The 18,548-nt window shown below is 50.9% G+C and overlaps 1 protein-coding gene across 2 annotated transcripts in view; it reads left to right on the top strand.

Moving 5' to 3' along the window:
- Positions 1–18,548, top strand: part of SNX29 (sorting nexin 29) — a 517,029-nt gene that overhangs the window by 150,334 nt on the left and 348,147 nt on the right. The gene's annotated exons all lie outside the window — the stretch shown is intronic.

Genomic DNA, 18,548 nt, shown 5'->3' on the forward strand with positions numbered 1-18,548 from the left:
CGCACCTAACACAGCAGATGATTGGTATCTTGAGTATTTGAGGAGTGAATGAGTGTAGCTTGACTAAGACTTGCCCTCTTGCTTCCTACTCCCCCACCCCCTTGTCCTTGGACCTGTGACACCCTCTGCCAAATGCCCCTGTTCTGGATGCCCCAGGCCTGTTGGTGCCATCTCACCACCCCTTCCCACTGCAAGCCCACTCTCCTGCCTTTGCAACTGTGCCGAGCAGAAGAGTAAACTCCATCCCAGGAGGAAGTGAATTTGGTGGGAAGGCTTGTGACATTGTAATTATGTGCCTAGGACTGCTTGGAAATATTCTGTACCTTATATTGATAGAAAAATACTGCGTTAATTGGGGCACCTGGGTGGCTCAGTCGTTAAGCGTCTGCCTTCGGCTCAGGTCATGATCCCAGGGTCCTGGGATCGAGCCCCACATCGGGCTCCCTGTTTGGCGGGAGGCCTGCTTCTCCCTCTCCCACTCCCCCTGCTTGTGTTCCTGCTCTCGCTATCTCTTTAAAAAAAAAGAAAAAAGAAAAAAATACTGCGTTAAGTCGGTGAATTCAGGAGAACACAAAATTTAGCAAGCCTTTGGGAGGAACAGCGAACAAGAAGAGTTCCTGAATGTTTATCTTCTTGAGAGCACATGACCGAGGTGAGCCAAGGACACAGTCACTACCAGGTACAGGGGAGGATCTGGTGTGGCTTGGAGGACACCAGACCTCTCCAGTGGGCTTTGCGTAGAGATTGGTGCTATGCTTTGGTGGAAAAGAAGAGGGTTGACTGGGCTGGGTGGTTGCTGAGAGCACTGGGGGCCCCGAGTTTTGTCTGGTTGCCCTGTTGGAGGGGCCATACCAGCATGAAGACACTGAGCAATCACCAGCCCAGTGGCCTCCCCTGCTCTCCCGGGGACAGCGCTGCAAGGAGGGGACCTGTGCCGACAGCCATGATGTAATGTGCACTCAAGAGTCCCACTGACCTGGGTGCAGTCCTGTCCCTTCGCTTTATGCTGTGTGACCCCGGGCACGTGTGAACCTGTTCGTTCGTTTATAACATGGGGGGGGGGGGGGTGAGGATGAAAGGAATCCGAGCCCTTAGCCCTGTGCTCAGTACATGGTTTTTCGCCATGAAATCGTGAACTCCAACAAACTTGTCCCAGTGAGTGCCCAGGAAGTTGACTTTGACATTGACCCCCAACTCAAAAATCCTCTTTGCTTGTGGAGTTGAGTTGAATGGGTGGAGAGTAGGATTGGCAACACCTGCTGCTGGGTTAGAACTGTCCTCTAGGCAGGGAGACTCCAGTTGTGGGTGTCGGGGAGAGCACCCCTTGTTCACTCTCTTAGCAATTTGGACAAATGAAGCTGCCAGATGACCTCTGCCAAGGACACTGGTCCAACAGAGGGCTTCTTTGGCTCCCAAGAGTGGTTGGCATCTCCACAAGTGTGTTGACAACTCCCTGCCAAGTGAATCCCCAGTTCTGCCTAATTCCCAGGTCCTGGCAGAGCCTGCAGAGTACTGCGGGGATCTGGCTGCATTCCCCTGCTGTCCAGAGGCAGTGGCTCATCTCACTGTGGGTTTGACCACCTCTCTGAACGGAGGCAAGAGCTATTCCTAGTGGTCTCAGGGCCCAGCATGGAGCTGATACAAGAGGATCTAGAGAACCACAGCCGTTTCCTGTGCTGGGCTTTGGCCTCAGATATTTGACAACACTTGCATACCTATAAAAATGAGGAATTTTCACCAAACTGGAGACTGCATCTCCTTGGAGCCACAGCGGAGTGTTACTTCGAGGAGGTACCTCACTGGGAGGGGAGGATAGAAGTCCCCAGTGATGGGGGAGCGCACATCTCCAGGGTACCAGCCTCACTGCCCTGGACACACATCCTAGGAGGGATATAGGTACAAGTAGCTTGCTGCCGTTCCTGCTTCCCTTGCTTCTGGCACACGTGTGTCCTCAACCCCTGCACTCCTTGACGTGGCCCCAGAATCTTCTTAGTCCCATGTCTGGGCATCCACTTCTGATCAGAGTTGGTTCTTTAAGCAATATCTTCACCTTTCCTGTCTCTCTGAAATCTAAGAAAGGCCCTTTCCAGAAAAGTAGAGTAGCCAAACATCTCTAACAAATGGTTCTAAGGCCACGTGGGGATGGTGAGCTTGGCCAGAGCTAGGAGGAGCACCGAGCTTGTCATGATGGGCGGGCCTGGTCACGAGGCCAAGGCATTGGTCGAGCTGACTGTCCGTCCGGCCCCTAAAGATGGCCTCCTGTCCCTTCCTCGCCGTGTTCATGCTGTAGGTGGCCATGGTAGGAATAAGTGTACAGTCTTAACATGAGGAAACTTGCCTGGGTGGAGAATGCTTGCCCTTCACCTGGTTGGGGTTCATGACCTGTTTGACACTCTGCGTCGGCCTCCTGAGTTACCCAGCAGAGGGGCTTCGGTGTCCTGCTGAGCAGCCCAGCCCACCAACTGTGAAGGGTCCTAGCCAGAAAAATGTCGCAAACAAAGCATTTAACAACAGCTCAGAGCTATTACGATTCCACGTGCAGGTAATGTCCAGGGTAGGCAAATGGGTTGCGACAGGAAGTAGGTGTCTGGTTGTTGGGGGTAGGGGGTGGGGAGCAGTTGGGAGTGACTGCTAATGGATACAGGGTTTCTTTTTAGGGGGATGAAAATGTTCTGGAATGACTGTTGATGGCTCATGATATTTGGGCGTAATTACAAACTACGGAACTATACGCTTTTCAAAGAGTGAATTGTGATTTGTATCTTAATGAAAAAGGTGGGAAAAGTACATGGAGATTTTAAGCAAAACAGGCCAATTTTACTAAAAGCTCCTATTGAGCACTTGAAACAGTAACTTGGTGATAAAGGTGCTGTGCCTCTCCCTATTTCTTCTTCTTTCTAGAACATCCCTGGGGAAAGGAAGATGATGGGCTTTCCCTTTGGGGTCACAGGTAGTAGAAACTTGAATGCTTTCATTACTGACTGTGCACAGGGAGCAGTTAATGTGTGTGTGATTTTTGAGATGCGCAAACTACCCTTTCCTGGGTCCTCTCAGGAATGTTGACACATGACAACTGATCAAAGCACATGCCCGGTTGCTTTTTTGACAGAGCGGCAGTAATAACTTCATCTTTCATTCCCGTAACCCTTCTTTCTCCCAAGGAGTACATCTGTCTGGTACCTCTCAACATCCCATGCAGGTGAACTTCTCGCTACTGATGGCCGGTGGAGTTGCATTTTCACCTTCAGGTGTCCCAGGGATCCCATACAGATGACGTCTTCTCCTCTGGATTTAACATCCACTCTTCCCTACCTCGTTTGGCACCCCAGGAGCTGCACCTTGATGGATTCCGTCTCTGGGCTCTGCTGCCCCCCACCTTGCAGTGGGGGTTCAGTCTGCTCGGTGGATGGGAGGTGGTGGCACGGGGAAGGCAAGTTGGGGGCATTTACTCTTCTGGCTCCCTCCTTGCTGGGCCTCAGGCTGCCGGTGGCTGTGTTCCTGTCCTGGAGACCACAGGTCCTTAGGTGTCCGCCTGTGTCCTTCTGCGTTCTTGTTACTGCTGTCTCCCTTTGACCTTCAGGCCTGAAGGAGTGTGGCATGGGCGGGGGGCTTCCCACAATGGCCAGCTCCTGAGTCGGTCACCATCCCTTGCTGGTTTCTCTTCACCTTGCCTACGTAAAGAGCTTCTTCATTAAACCCCACGATCTCCCCCTTTGAGTGTGCTGTTGTCTGCTGGGCTGTGCCTGGACCTCCAGGCTTGATCTAGCTGCACGGCTTTGCACTTGCTTGTTCCTCTCTTGGAATCCGCTTTTGCCAAGATCATGGCAGATACCCAGGCTCGTTGTAGGTGTTAGCACCTCAGGGGGGGACTCATCTGTCTACCCTCCTACCCTTCTCTTCAAGGACCATGACTGACTTCTTACAGCACTGGGACTCCCGAAATCACCTTCTATTTCGTTGGCTGGTTGGTCTTGTCCAGGGTATTCCGGCTCTCCCAAGTAGACAAGGGGTTAGCAAAACTTTTCTGTAAAGGGCCAGAAAGTGAATGTTTTCAACTTAGCAGGATAGGTGGTCTCTGCTGCACCCACTAAAGTCTGCTATCATAGCCAGAAAGCAGCCACAAACGTGAAATGAATGAGCTTGTCTGTGTTCCTGGAAAATGTACTAAAAACCGAACAGAAACTTGTGGTAGGTAAATGACCTCTTAATACAGCTATTACAGAACACCACCAAAATAAGCATGATGGATTTGGCCCGTGGGCCATTGTTTGAGAACTGTCAACTAGACTGAAAGCTCCACGAGCATTGGAACCTTATTTGGCTTATTCACTTTGGGCCCCAGGGCTTTGAGTGTGGAGCAGCATGTAGGAGGCGTATGGCAAATGTTCACCGAATGCAAACACTTAACGAATGCTTGCTCTGTGTAGGTCATTGAGTTAGACAGTGGGACCAATGGTAAAGGAAGATAGTTCTTGACCTTGAGGTCCCTGGGAGATCGACAGACATGGTTTATTGTGTAACATACCTGTTGGTTTTGATAGATGGAAATCACCGGTGTAGTCCACAGGTGAATCAACTCACTCTGCTGGGAAGGTCAGGGACTGGCCTCCATGTGGAGGAACCCTTGAGGTGCATCTGGAAGGATGACAAAAGGGTTGGCAGGTGGACAAGGTGTGGTGTGTTTGGGGGACTGGGCAGAGGCCAGGTCATGGAGAGGCCCATTGAGCCGCCATTTGGTCGTTGTCTGACAGCCTGTGGAGAGCTGCTGGATGAGGCTAACCTGAAGAATTCTTGTGATGAGAGGTTTTCATTGGGAGCAGCATGGAGGCTGGGTTGGAGGGAGCTGGTAGCAGCAGGAGACCGGGCACTATTTAGAAGCTTCTTGCCTGAGAGCGGGTGTTGGTCTAGGGCAGGGTTTCAGGAGGATGTATATTTCTTAAAGCTGAAGTTGATGCTTAGCCAGGTCTGGTGACCGGTCCCTGCCTTAGAATGTGGTGTGGGAGGGCATGGACAGTAGGCTGATGCAGACGGTTTCTGGCCTGATGGATGGTGGTACTGCTCCCTGGTGCAGGAGGGGGAGCAGGTGTGGATGAGGCAAGGATGTGTTCAGAGTTCAGACAGTGGTTAGGATAGGGAGGAGAATGACAACAAGAAAGATATTAAAAAAATAAGGTTTTGTGTAGTGCAGGTATCAAGAAGACAAAGGATGGTTGAGATAAAGCTGCTGGGGATGTCTGGGGAGAAGCCACCACTTCCCTAGTGAAGGAGAGCCTCTTGGTGGTTGGAGGGCGGGGCACAGAGGAGCTGAGGTTGGAAGGATGAGAAGGAGCCAGTTCTCCCAAGATCTGGGGGCAGACCATTCCAGTTAGAGGGAAGAGTATATGCGAAGGTCCGGAGGTGATCATGGACGTGTGATCTGTGCAAGCAGTGGAGAGAAAGCCAGTGTGACCAGAGCAGACCATGAGGAAGGGAGCGAGATACAAAAGTAGACTGGAGCCGCTGCCACCGGGAGTCCCATCATGGAGGCCACTGTGAGCCGTCTGCGAAATAGAATTTCCCGTTAATTGAGACTTGGGGTTTTAGGCCAGCTTCAGGGAACCGGTGCAGGAGTGAATTGTTGTGTAACAGATTGATAAGTTGTGCTCGGGAATCCTTGGCTGTGTAGGTTGGAGGCTTTCAGAAGTTTAGCCACTACATTTTCCCTTCTGGCCCAGTGTGACAACTTTGAGAAGATTTAGTACTATTTACGACTGTGTTCCTTTCTGGTTGATAATATTTTTTTAAACTTCTCACTTGAAAATGGGCTGGCATTGGAAAGCTGTACGAGCAGTCTGAGCACTTGGCTTGTTTTTAATCCTGGGATTTTCTTATTTGGGCAGTGAGATTCGTATGGAGTGTGTTTATTCATGCTTTCTTGACTGACTTCTCCCACGGCTCTGGGTGAATTTGCATTGCCACCGTAGGAATGAATCAAGAATTTGTCATATTCAGGCTTGTGAGGAAATAAATAAGAAACATTTACCAGGACTTTTGGGGAGGCATGAACTTTTTGCTAAATGCAAAGTATACAGGTTTGCAGGGAAGTGAATAGAACTGAGCAGGCCTCCGTTTTGGCTCCAGAGTCATTGTCTCTGAGTGTGCCTTGCAAACATGGTTTCTCTAGATAATCATCGTAGATTACCTAGAGAAGGACAGAGAAGCTGGAGTGATGTCTGATCTGCAAACCTCTTTGCCCTTACTGCGCGGTGCTTGCTAGCTGTTCGGTGGCACCTTCGTGGCTTGTCAAGCCATTCAGTGATCCAGTGGCATGAAAAGACCACTTGCCTGTCATTTTCTGTCTTGGGTCAGCTCCCTTACTCCTAAAGAAAGGGGAAAAGTGATGTATGTAGTAAAAATTGTCAATCCTTCAGTTTCTGAAGGCTTACTCAGCTAAATGTTTTTTGTAAACCTACTTTATAGGCCTATTTTTATCACTCAGATAATAAGGAACATTGATTGCCTGAGCACTTCTAGAGGGGTCGTGCATCATTTGGGGCTCTTGATGGGAAATGTCAGGAAATCTAATGCAAATTGACCAGAGTAGAAAGGGGATTCATGGGCTCCTATGACCCAGCTAGATTTTGTCTTCAGGCGTGGCTGGATCCAGGGTGTACCTCTGTTCCCCTCTCTGGGTGGGCCTCATTCCTAGACAGAGTTTCCACTGGCAGGCATGGGATGGTTGTAGCAGCTCTAGACCTCCCACGTTCCTAGTTTTATGTCCAGTGGGCAGAGTAGAGCTTCTGAGGTCTTGGTAGTCAAACAAAAGTCTTCGGTTTGACTCTCGTTGGCTCCTACTGATGCTAAACATGTGCCCGTCTCTGAGTCGGTCCCTGTTACTGAGGAGAGTGAGGGCCTGATTAGCCAGCTCTGAATTACCCATCTGTGGAGATGAGGTAGGGTTAGCTCCCAGGTGAGCACAGGGGTAGGAGGAAGAGCTGTGGAGGTAATGTTTTTGCTCTGAGAAAAAGCAAGAACTGCCCCCTAAGAGGTAGCCTGTTTTTGTGTGTATCCCTTCTCTCCAGTGCCTAAGTGCCCAGAGCAGTGTCCCACCTGTACTGGTTAGAGTGACTGAATGTCCTCAGAATCGAATTGCACACCTGGGAGACTGCAAATCAGACGGCGCTCAGGCCGGCCAGAGGGGGCGCTGTGGCACTAGGCCCCGTTCTCAGTTTGGGAACTGGGATGGCTTTTCTTGCCGTACAGAGGATGTTTTTCTTTCTTTCTTTCTTTCTTTTTTTTTAAGATTTTATTTATTTATATGAAAGAGAATGAGAGAGAGAGAGCACATGAGAGGGGGGAGGGTCAGAGGGAGCAGCAGACTCCCCGCCGAGCAGGGAGCCCGATGCGGGACTCGATCCCAGGACCCCAGGATCATGACCTGAGCCGAAGGCAGTCGCTTAACCGACTGAGCCACCCAGGCGCCCGAGTTGTGATTTTTTTTTTTTTTAAGATTTTATTTATTTGAGAGAGAGAATGAGAGAGCATGAGAGGGGGGAGGGTCAGAGGGAGAAGCAGACTCCCTCCCGAGCAGGGAGCCCGATGCGGGACTCGATCCCGGGACCCCAGGATCATGACCTGAGCCGAAGGCAGTCGCTTAACCGACTGAGCCACCCAGGCGCCCGATGTTTTTATTTCTATAAACATGTTTATTTGGTCTTCAGAAAGTGTAACCCATCAAACGTGGGACATTTCAGAGTCTGTCGCTGAGGACAAGGTGCTGTTACAATGTGGGTTAACTTAAAAACATTGAGGAAATATTAGCACAGGTGCCATAGGCCATGATAAAAAGTTAGGGGCCCACGGGTGACTTGTGGGTGTGCAGGCCTGGCACGGTGACGGTTAAGAGTCGGGATCTTTGAGCCAGACTGCCCAGAGTTGGCCAGTTGTGCCGCACACTGGCTGTGTGACCTTGGGCTGGTTACCCACCTCCCTGGGGCCCCTTTCCCCCTGTGGAGCGGGGCTGCCCAGGAGGGATGTGGTAAGGAGGTGTAGGAGAATTGCACAAAGTGCTTACCACCGTGTTTAACACGTGGTAAACGGTGAGTTGCTATCAGCTGTTGTTAGTAGTGGTAGTATAGACATGGCTCAGGGTTAAAATGTGTTCTGGAGGTTTAGCGAAGCACAAACATTAATCAGTGAGACATTTATTGGGCACCTACTGTGTGCCAGGCCCTGAGCAGAGTATTTGGGATGCAGAGTGAACGGGCAGGGCCCTTGCGTTTGAAGGGCATCTAGCCTAGTGGGAGACACCAACGGGAAGCCATGCTGGCAGTGCTTCGAGGGCATCAAGGGGAGGGTGCTGTGCTAGCTCAGAGGAAGACGCCTACCCCGAGGGCAAGGGCTGGAGAAGGCTTCCAAGCTCTGCCTCGAGACTGGAGGAGCCGGCCAGGGAAAGATGGGGAGGGAAGGGCACTGTACCCGGAGGAGCTGGTGTGCGCATCGGCAGCTAGATCTCACGGTGTACTGGCCAGACTCAGGTACCGGGGGCAGAGGAGTGCTGTGTCATTTGGGTGATTTCTTCATTAAATTGTTCCCCACCTACTTCGCTGGGGACTGTTCTCTGTTGGGGGACTAGAAAGGGGCAAACTGTTACATAGCCACAACTCACGGAAACTCAGAAAATTCTGTGTGCCCTTCCTCTCTTGGAGACCCTGTCTTTCTTTGAGAATTGCCACCAAGAGCTTCAAACATACAGACTGTGGTGTATGTGTACATACGAGAATACGTGTGTGTTCAAGATCAGGAGCATATGATACAGCTTTATTGTATGGACCCAGGGAACCCCTGGTCAACTTAAAGCTGTTGAATTTAGTAACTGTAATTATTGGTCTGCTTGGGCTACTTAAATTTTTACAGAAACAGAACTAAAGCCCTACTTAAAAAAAAAAAAAAGATTTTATTTATTCAGAGAGTGTGTGTGAGCTGGCGGGGAGAGGGAGAGAGAGAATCTCCAGCAGACTCCCCGCTGAATGCAGAGCCTAACATGGTGCTCAGTCTCATGACTCTGGAGCCCGGCGTGGTGCTTAGTCTCACGACCCTGAGACGTAAGAGTCAGATGCTTAACCGACTGAGTCACCCAGGGGCACCAAAGCCCTACTTAAAACAATGAAAATGTTTCCATCCTTGCTTTGGATTGCTGCATGGATCTGCCCTTATGTGTGGGGTCTGCCAGTAGTCTGCAATGGTGGTAAACCAGGGACAGTCAGGTACAACTTCCCACATGGCTCATTAGTGCTATGCCTGTCTCATTGGCATCCCAGGGAATTTTTGGTTTTGTGGGAAACCTATGATGAAGTCTTAGCTTTGCAGGCTGTACCAGGAAAATGGATTTCCTGGCTGGCTCTCAGCTGATGAAGTCATTATCCTCATTTGGAAATGGAAACACCATGTCCTTTGTCCTTGTCTCCCTGCCTCTGGAGAAATCGGATTCCTGTGGCCTGGGACTGCACCAGCTGGTGGCCTGGCCCAGAGCTGGAATCCCTGAGAGGCGCTTTTCTGCGCTCTGCCAGGAAAGCAGGAGGGTAAGGCGCCCAGAGGGGACTGTGGTGAGCTACCTGTCTGGCCGTCCATTCCGTCAGGGAGCCTGTGTGTCCGAGTAGATGTCTTGGAATCCCTTTCCTTCCCTGAGCTCACCCGGTTGCCTCTTTCCTCGTCAGGGTTGGCTTCATGGTCCTCATTGTTAACAGGGCCACCATTTACGAACTGCCGAGGGTGGGAGGTGCGGTCATTGGTTCGGTCATCCCTACCACCATTAACGAGGACTTTCACGATTATGGTAGCTCACATTTATTGAGTGCTTGCTGTATTCCGGGCACTCATTGAATCCTCCCAGAGCTCACTGAGGTAAATACTAGTATCCATGCCATTTGACAGAAGACTGAGGCACAAAGAGGATAAGTGGCTTGTCCGGGGGGCCATTGCTGGGGAGGTGCTGAGCCAGGGTTGGAATTCAGACACTCACTCCGGAGCCGGGCTTGGCAGACTGTGGTCGGCAGAGCTGCCATCTGTTTTGGTAAATACGGTGCTCCTGTCGCACGGGCACGCCCCTCCATTGACGGGCTGTCCGCGGCAGCGTCGGCCCCGCCATAGCACGGTTGAGCAGTGGCAACACCGGCCGTCGGGCTGTTTCACCCTTTACGGAAAAAATGTGCTGACCCCTGTTCTAGAGTCCAGGCTCTCCGTCACCATGCTACACTGCCTTTCGATTTGAAAAATCGAGTCCCTGAGTTCCTACGGGCTGCTGGGTGCTGTGCCAGGAGCCCTGGGAGACAGTGACGACGAGCTGGTGGACACGTCTCACATTCTGGTGGGGAGGCAGGCGGTCATCAGGCACTCACCTCAGTAAGTGTGTATTTGCAGGCAGAGTTGTGCTCTGAGGAAGTGCGGGCCGTGTGAAGGCAGCAAAGAGACACTTAGTGCTTGTACGTACACAATGGAGGGTGCGGACCAGGGAAGATGCTCTTGGGGAAGGGATGCTTGAGCAGATAAAGTCAAAGGAGGAATCCTCAGAAGGAGGCAACGGGATGTGCAAAGGCTGGGAGGTGAGCAACAGGAGACAGGGGAGAGGATAATTCTCCTTTCGGAGGAAGGAACGGGGGGAGAGGATAATTCTCCTTTCGGAGGAAGGAACGGAGGCTCAGAAGCAGAAGTAACCCTTGTCCAAGGTCACATAGCAAGGTCATGCAGGCAATTGAACCCACTTTGATTCTAAACTCTGTGTAGTTACTTCTCTTCTGTGTTCCTCCACGTGAAGTGTCCATCTCCTTCTGTGCCTTACTTCAGCTGGAAGCCTCTTCTCAGAATAGGATAGGCTGAGGGGCGTCCCAGTGACCCTGGGGCGAGGCCCGGACACTTAGCAGGCAGCCACATGGGCGAACTGGGGCCTTGAGACCCTAGTGTGCCTTTTAGCGCCTGATCCACTTAACGTCCCTGGTTTCCTCCTTAAGAGCGACTTCTTGGGGCTTCTTTTCATCCCTCATCACAGTGAGGCAATTTGAGCACTTTCCCGAGTTTACCTTTGCTGCTAGAATTTTTTTAATGATCCATCTTGAGTTATTATTAGAGTGTTACATAAATTCTTATCAGTGCTTTCTGGTAGGTTGCCCTCTAAAGAGATCTTTTTGGAAGATAACAGGAATTCATAGAAAAAGGAAGTGAATGAGTTGCAGTTACTTGAATGCTGGTTTCTTCTTGGAAGAGACCGTGAGCATGGCAGCTGGGGGCCGGCAGGGGAGGTGCCGTTCCACTTCTGACGGGCACCGGCAGGGGAGGGCATTCACGAGGGAGGGCCCACGTCTGGAGGGACCATGCCCTCCCTGAAGGAGGACTTCAGAGGTGACCTCAGCACTTGAGGCCACGGCTAAGGGGTGTGGGTTTGGAGGTGATGAAATGCCTGAAGACGGAGCGTGGTGCTACTTGCAAGGAAAAAACATTTATTGTATGTGTGCAGTAGGCGACTGGTATGCTGGGTGAATTGTATCTTAATAAACCTGTTAGTGAAAAAAGGGAGTAGAGGGGAAGGAGAAAACCCCTTTGAGCTCATTCAGGCTCAAAAAACAAGGAGTGAGGGGCACACTAGGGACGTGTGAGAAGCTTGAAGAGGTTTCTAGTTCGAGGGCACTACTCCTGTCTACAATTGTGAGGGAGCCTGTGTTGCAGAGAGGACTTGACCAGCACCCAGGGTGAGCTCGGAGCCCAAGGCCGACTGCTGTGTACACAGGCCTTCCGAGGCCCCACTGGGACGTTAAATATGCCAGAAGGTGCCTACTGCATGTGGAACACTGGGGTCCGGTGTCTCCTGCCTCCTACCTGAGGGACTGTGGTGCGGTCCCTTTCCCTTTGGGCAGGGCACTCGGTGAGTGGGAGGGTGCAGGAAGCAGTGAGGGAGTCACTTGGAGTATGCACGTACCCCCCGTGCACCCGGCACTGGGGGGCAGACAGGAAGGCAGGTAGAAAGGATTTCTCCCTGGTGGAGCTTAGTCTTGAGTGGGGTCGCTCCCGCTCAGCCCTGCGGACGTCAGGGGCTGTCATTCTTTGTTGGAGGCTGTCCCATGCACTGCAGGACCTTGAGCAGCTTCTCGGGGCTCTGCCCACTAGATGCCAGTAGCAGCCTCCCCTCAATCATGACCCCCCAAAAGTCTTCACACGTGGCCCCATCCCTGGCATTGGCCCCGATGGAGAACTAACGCTGTGGAGAGGGGGAGCAGCTCCCCTGCGCTGGAGGCAGCCCGGCAGCACGCGGGTGAGGGAGGCGGCCCGCAGTGAAGGGCAGCAGGGCCTCGGGGAGTCCCAGCACTCCGCGGGCAAGGTGGCTGCTGGGAAAGCGAGCAGCGGGCACAGTGGGGGCGGGCCCTGGAGGGGGTGGCGCTCGGGGACAGCCCAGCTCCCCAGGCTCCAGTGCCCTGGGAGCCAATCTCTGCTGTGCTGCCGTGGGAAGGACAGGGCTGTGGGCATGTGGCACCCGGGGTGCCTGCCCATGCTGTGTGCCCAAAGCCGGCATATGGAGTGATGGGGCCCCGGCAGTGTGCTTGGGGGGGTGCTCCCAGCAGGCTGGAGGCCGGGAGGAGAGGGTGGTGGTAATCCGGGGGTCCGATGGGCTGCACTTGAGAGGTGCTGGTGGGCCATAGAGGGTACTCTGCGTAGAGCTGGGGAGGCAGGCTCCGTGAACCGGACCGGTTAGGACGAGGGAGCGGTGGAGGATGATGGGGCTCTGAAGGAGGAGGTGTGTGGGCCTGAGCATGTGTGCGTGCACGTGCCTGTGTGTGTGTGTGTGTGTGTTTGAGTGTGTGAGTGATGCCAGCCCGAGGCTTCACAGGAGACCTCCGGGAGACCTTGATTTCCAGGTAGACAGTGGTGGGATTTACTTATGGCTCTGGAGCTCAGGAGAAAAATCATGGCTTTTAGGTGCTTTTGGGGTCGTGGGGAAGTGATGCGAGTTTTGTATCTGAGATTACTTTGGTGGTTTGGAGCAGAGCTGGGAAGACCTTTGACTAGGGCCAGGGTGTGTGCTGGTGGTCTGTGATTCCCTCGCTAGCTCCTGATAGACCCTATAGGAGAACTCCAACCCTCCTCCCTGCTTAACAGAGGCTCTCGGGCGATCTGATGGTTTCCTCCAGAAATGTATAACTCCTGCTGATAATGGGGGTTTCACAGAGTTGCTCACATCATTGTCGCATTATAACTAGGAGCACCAAATGGGTCCTGGCTCTGGAGCCTGCTGTTGTATCACTAAATCCTTGCCAAAAGGCTGAAATTTATTTAAAAAAAAAAAAAAAGAGGGGGAGCTATAAAGTACTCAAGGTACTTCCCTCTTGTGATCCTCCTGAGTCAGGTAGCAATAAATGTACACTTTTGATAGGTCTCTGCCAGAGCATGGTGTGTGTGTGTGTGTGTGTGTGTGTGTGTGTTGGACTCTCTTATTTTGAGCCTCTGTGTTTAAAACCGTCTGCTGAGAAAGCAAGAAGGCGGGAGCCCCCCAGCTCCAGTTGGGGCCGTATTCTGAAGTCCATGTGGTTTCTTTGCCAACGAGGAGCGTATGGTTCAGGGCGTAGCTGGTGGGTGCTCTCCCTAGGAATGGCGAATGTAGAGGAAGCACTGTGTGTGAGGGTTCTTTGGGTTGCAGGTTTTAAAAAAGAAAGTGAACTCCAATCAGTTTACATAAAACAAAACCAAAAAAAACAAGGAACCTATTAGTGGGAAACCCAAAAGGATGGTGTTCGCTTCTGATATGGATCCAAAACAGGAATGAAGTTCCTGGGCTCTGAGTTTTAGCCCTGAGCTTTCTTTATGGATTGACCTCTTACACAGGTGGGCATTCTTGAGAGGTGGCAAACATGACCTTGAGCAGCTCCAGGCTTACAGTCTTCTTGAAGGATCTCTGCAGAGTGAGGAACACCATTCCTCCCCAAAAGTACTGTAAGGGTCAGTAGGGCCTCCCTGGCTTGGTTGTCAGTTCCAGAGGGACGGACTAGCCAGGGTCAGATGCCCACCCCTGGTAGGTAGGGAAGGTGGGGCTATGGGATTGATAGACCCACTAGAATTTCCTGAAGGGCAGTCTCCAGAAGGAAGGGAATGGAGTGACTCCCCCAAAAGCAGGTGAATTTCTTCCACCTGGAAATGTTGGCAAATCCAGGATCTTGGATTTCAGGTCTTTGAAGTGAAGAGTAGAGGAACTTCTGCTGGTCACAGGGTAGGGAGCCCTACTTTTTAGGCTTAATACAGGATTTAGGTCAAATTCACGTTTGTCTAATAATTATTACAGGTGTTCATTGTTGACCTCAGCTTGTGGCATGGTTGGTGGTCAGTTGTTACATCTGGTTGAGGACTTCGTTTTATTTCTCAGCTCTGCTCCTTACAGGCTGTGGCACCTTCAGGCAAGTCTCCTGCTCTCTACCTCAGTTTCCAATGGATGCCAAACCTACCTATCTCAAGGTGCTTTTGTGAGGACCGATGGGAAGCCTGAACTGATGAATGGTGAAGTTGTTAGCAGACATGCCCCCCACTGCTGATTGCTGGTGGTGGTCTGGGGCACACATGGGTGTTTAGTTTCCCCCTTAGACCAAAAACTTCGAATTTTTATTCTGGAAGTATTACACTCTCTGAGAGTTTGTCTGTGTGTGTTTTCAAATTTTACTTTTTACGTACTTAATAATGTGAAGTGTTGCACAAGAATGAACTGCAGCTCGGTGCCTGAGGAGGCTCTCACATGGTTTGGCTTTGCTTACCTGCTGAGGAGAAGTAGGTTATATATGTGTCTTAAAATAAAAGGTGGTGTATTGTTCTTGGCAATTTAAGGGGGGAAGGGAATGGCAGGAAGGAGAGGGCCAGGCTGGAGGAAAGAGCACAGAGACAGGGCAGAGGGTGTCATGGTGGCTTGGGTGGGGCTGAGATCCGTCGTTGTTCTGCTCTGGTGGGCGGCACCTCCACCTGTGTCCCCAGGGCCTGAAAGAGCAGGGGGTGACACATGGATTAGGAGCTGGGGCTGAACCTCCGCTCCGCCATTGACTAGAGCTGTCACCTCGGTCATCATTCTTCTCTGAGCCTCCTGTTCTAGTCTGTAAAATGGAACCATAATACAATTTTCTTCATAGGGTTGTTGGTACGGACTAAACAAGGAAATCTGGGCAAAGTGCCTAGAACTCGACAGCAGTTATTAAGGGTATAATGTTACATTGTTAAGAGTGTAATATTAGAACGAATGAATGTCATTTTTAGATAGGAAGGAAGTTGGCTATGCAATTCTCACTTTAAGGATAATGGACACTGAGATTCGAAGACAAAGTAACTGATGTGAGGTATCGCATGGCTCGTGAGTTGGTAAAGTTCCTCTGTGAGGGACCGGATAGTAAACACTTTGGGATCTGTCGACCCCATGATCTCTGTTGGAACTACTCGGCTCTGCCAGCGCAGTGTAGAAACGGCCACAGATGACACATCAACGAATAGTTGTGGCTGTGTATCCGAAAAACTCTAATTACAAGATACTGTTACCAACAAAACTTTATTTCCTATGGTTGTGGCTGCTTTTGGCCTGAGGCCTCATTTTGCCCTCCCCCCGACACCCCTCTTGCCAAGCGGTTAGTTGCCACGTGCTGAGTTAGCTACTTGCATCTGGGTCTTGAGGTTTCACATCCTAGCCCTGTCCCACTGTGACACCCAGCTGTGTCTATATGCGTATCAGAAGAAGCTTGTCTGCCAACCAGGAGCCAGACACCTGCTTTTGCAGCCACTGAGACCCTTTGGGAGAAGGGAAGGGCTTCATTTCCCAACTTGTGAGATGCTGGTAGAGAAGTTTCCTCTCTTTAGGGCTTAATGTATTTTAATTCCTTGGATGCTTGGCTGGGTTTTGCAGCCTTGCCACTGTTTGTTGATGGTTCAGCAAAAGTGAAAGTGATTGATGGAAAGTCTTTATCTGCAATGGCAGGCTCCTGCTAACTGTCCCTAAAATGACAGAGCCTCAGACTCCAGATCAGCACCTCCTCGGTGTTCCGTCGCTGCTGCACAGCATCCCCCAGGGGCCTCTCCTGGGATGTGGCAGGGCCATCGGCTTTGTGCTCCTGAGCTGCAGGAACAACCATGTGGGAGGGGTGGTGGAGCGGAACCCCTCAGGAGCGTACTCGGCTCCCGGTCAGCCTGTGACCGCTCTGCTTGAAGGGCAAGAAGAAGTCACTGGAGTTTTTCCAGCTTTGACCTCGGCTCAGAGGAAAGTGTTCACTCTGGGCAGACGGGCGGTGGAGGGGTTTGTCACTGGACTCCTGCCAACTGCACGGCAGGTTCGTGCCAGGTGCCTTGGGCCTGGCAGGGGCAGGATGGAGCGGTGACAGCACCCCACCTTGTGTGGCATTCACCAACCGTCAAGGCAGCCTCAGAACCAGCACAAAAGACTCCTCAAAGCTCATTTAAAAACCGAGGGAATAGGTGTATTTTCCACGTGATAACCCTGTTGGTGCTTTCTTAATAACGAATGATACAAAGATGAGGAGGTTACACAACGAGATGAAAATGGAACCTGCTGGGCGGCTTGTTGGAAAGTGGCTAAGTTCTCCCCCTTACTAATAAACAGCATGTTGAAGGAGATTGTGTGTTGTGTGCGGTTGAGCTCTTTGGATTTTTGGAGGAGGAAAATGGTTCTATAAATTGCAAATATTGTTAGTCTACTGCAAATCGTAAGTCTTCCGTCCTTGAGCTAGGAGGGACATAGCTTAGTGTCCTCTCCAGAGAAGCCTAACAAAAAATGTTAATTACATTTCGTTTACTGCTTAGGTAACTTCCAAAGGGAGATGGGGCTTGGGAATAATTATTTGGGGATTTTTCCATTTTTGGAGCTGATGCTTAGGGATTATCTAAATTGTTACTAATCTTACTGGGCTGCATGTTACTCCCTGCCTCGCTTATAAACTTGCCATGGCATTGGCCTCATCAGAAGTGGGTCACTATTTGCTAAACACTGAATTATGTCCTCCCCAAATTCCTATGTTTGCAGTCCTAACCCTTGATGTGACTGTATGCGGAGACAGGGTCTTGAAGGAGTAATAAAGGATAAATGAGGTCATCAGGGTAGGACCCTGATCCAAAATGATGGATGTTAGGTTCTTAGGAGAAGAGGAAGAGCTAGCAGGAAGGAATGCAGGCACACAGAGGAAAGACTGTGTGAGGACACCAGGAGAAGGAGACCATCTGGAAGCTGAGGGGAGTGGCCTCGGGAGTAAACCAAACCTCCTACACTTTGGTCTTGGGCTTCCAGCCTCCAGAGCGCCAGGAAATACATGTGTAGTGTGTATGCCACCTGGTCTGTGGTACTTGGTTATGGCAGCCCTAGCAGACTAAGACATGATTCACTGATGTCTCTTGTCCCATCTTCTGACAGGTGCACGTTCAAATCCTGGGTCCACGGCTTATTAGCTGTGAGTACTTGGGGCAGATTAATGAACCATCCTGTGTCTCAGTTTCTTTTTCTGTAAAGTGGGGTTAGTATATGTCCCAGAAATGGCGTATTCTGTGATTGTGTGTTTTTGTAGTGTGACTTGTGAAAGGGTTTGACTCCATCTGAGCCTTGTTTTCTGAGAGTAACCCATAGGCTGGTGTTCCGTATCCAGTTTTTTGTTTTTTTTTTAATTGGTTTTCTGTGACTTCCATCCCTCAGTGATGGAGGCAAACATCTCCCTAGCATTTATGGCCAGAGCAGTGTGGTATAGGGGGAAAACAAGCTGGTCCTGGGGTCAGGCTGCATGTGTTGGTGGGGGGTGGGGTGGGGGCGCTGGCTGCTTTTCTACTTAAAGCTGCAGTCGGCTCAGCTGTATAATGGGGCCAGTGTGGAGTTGGGCTAGAATTCTTGTATGTTGCACAGACTAGGATTCTGTGACGCCATTTTAATCCATGTGGGGCTACATCCCTCATGGCGGTCCTGGTGGTTTTTCTCCCCGGTAGGGGTGGTATTAGTCTGTTCAGGGTCTTAATAAAAGACGTTATCAGTCTTATTTAGAGGCAGACCTTGTTGGTTATATGTTCGCACATCCTCAATGCCTGGTATAAAGCAGGTGCTCAATTATTTTTATTAAGTTTTATTGATACACAATTCACATGTGGTAGAATTCATCTACTTCAAGAATGCAGTTTAGTGGTTGTTAGTACATTGGCAGCATTGAATTATTTTCTCAATTTTAAACAGGAATATGAATGAATTCATTATCTGATGCCTCACTTGTAGCGTTCCCTCATTCGGTCGGTGTTGGTGGAGCGCCTGGTATGTGCCAGGTGAGGTGCTAGTTTCAGCCCTGGGGATCCAGCAGTATCCCAGGCACGTGAAATTGTGTGCCTTCATGGAGGTCACATTCTTGTGAATTTGGGAGGACGAAAGCCAGGATTTGGTAGTGGTTGGCCTTCCCTCCCTCATGTAGCTGCTGGCCAGCTATTGAACAGGGCTACCTAGCGATAACTCTATCTGACCTTAGACTTCATTGTGTCTGCCATTCCACAAGTTGCTAATGTGGACTCTGTGTCACTGTAGTTTT

This window comes from Mirounga angustirostris, unplaced genomic scaffold (assembly GCF_029215605.1).
Source record: "Mirounga angustirostris isolate CCGP_5_RB_7025 unplaced genomic scaffold, mMirAng1.0.hap1 SCAF_5, whole genome shotgun sequence".
NCBI classification, from domain to species: domain Eukaryota; kingdom Metazoa; phylum Chordata; class Mammalia; order Carnivora; family Phocidae; genus Mirounga; species Mirounga angustirostris.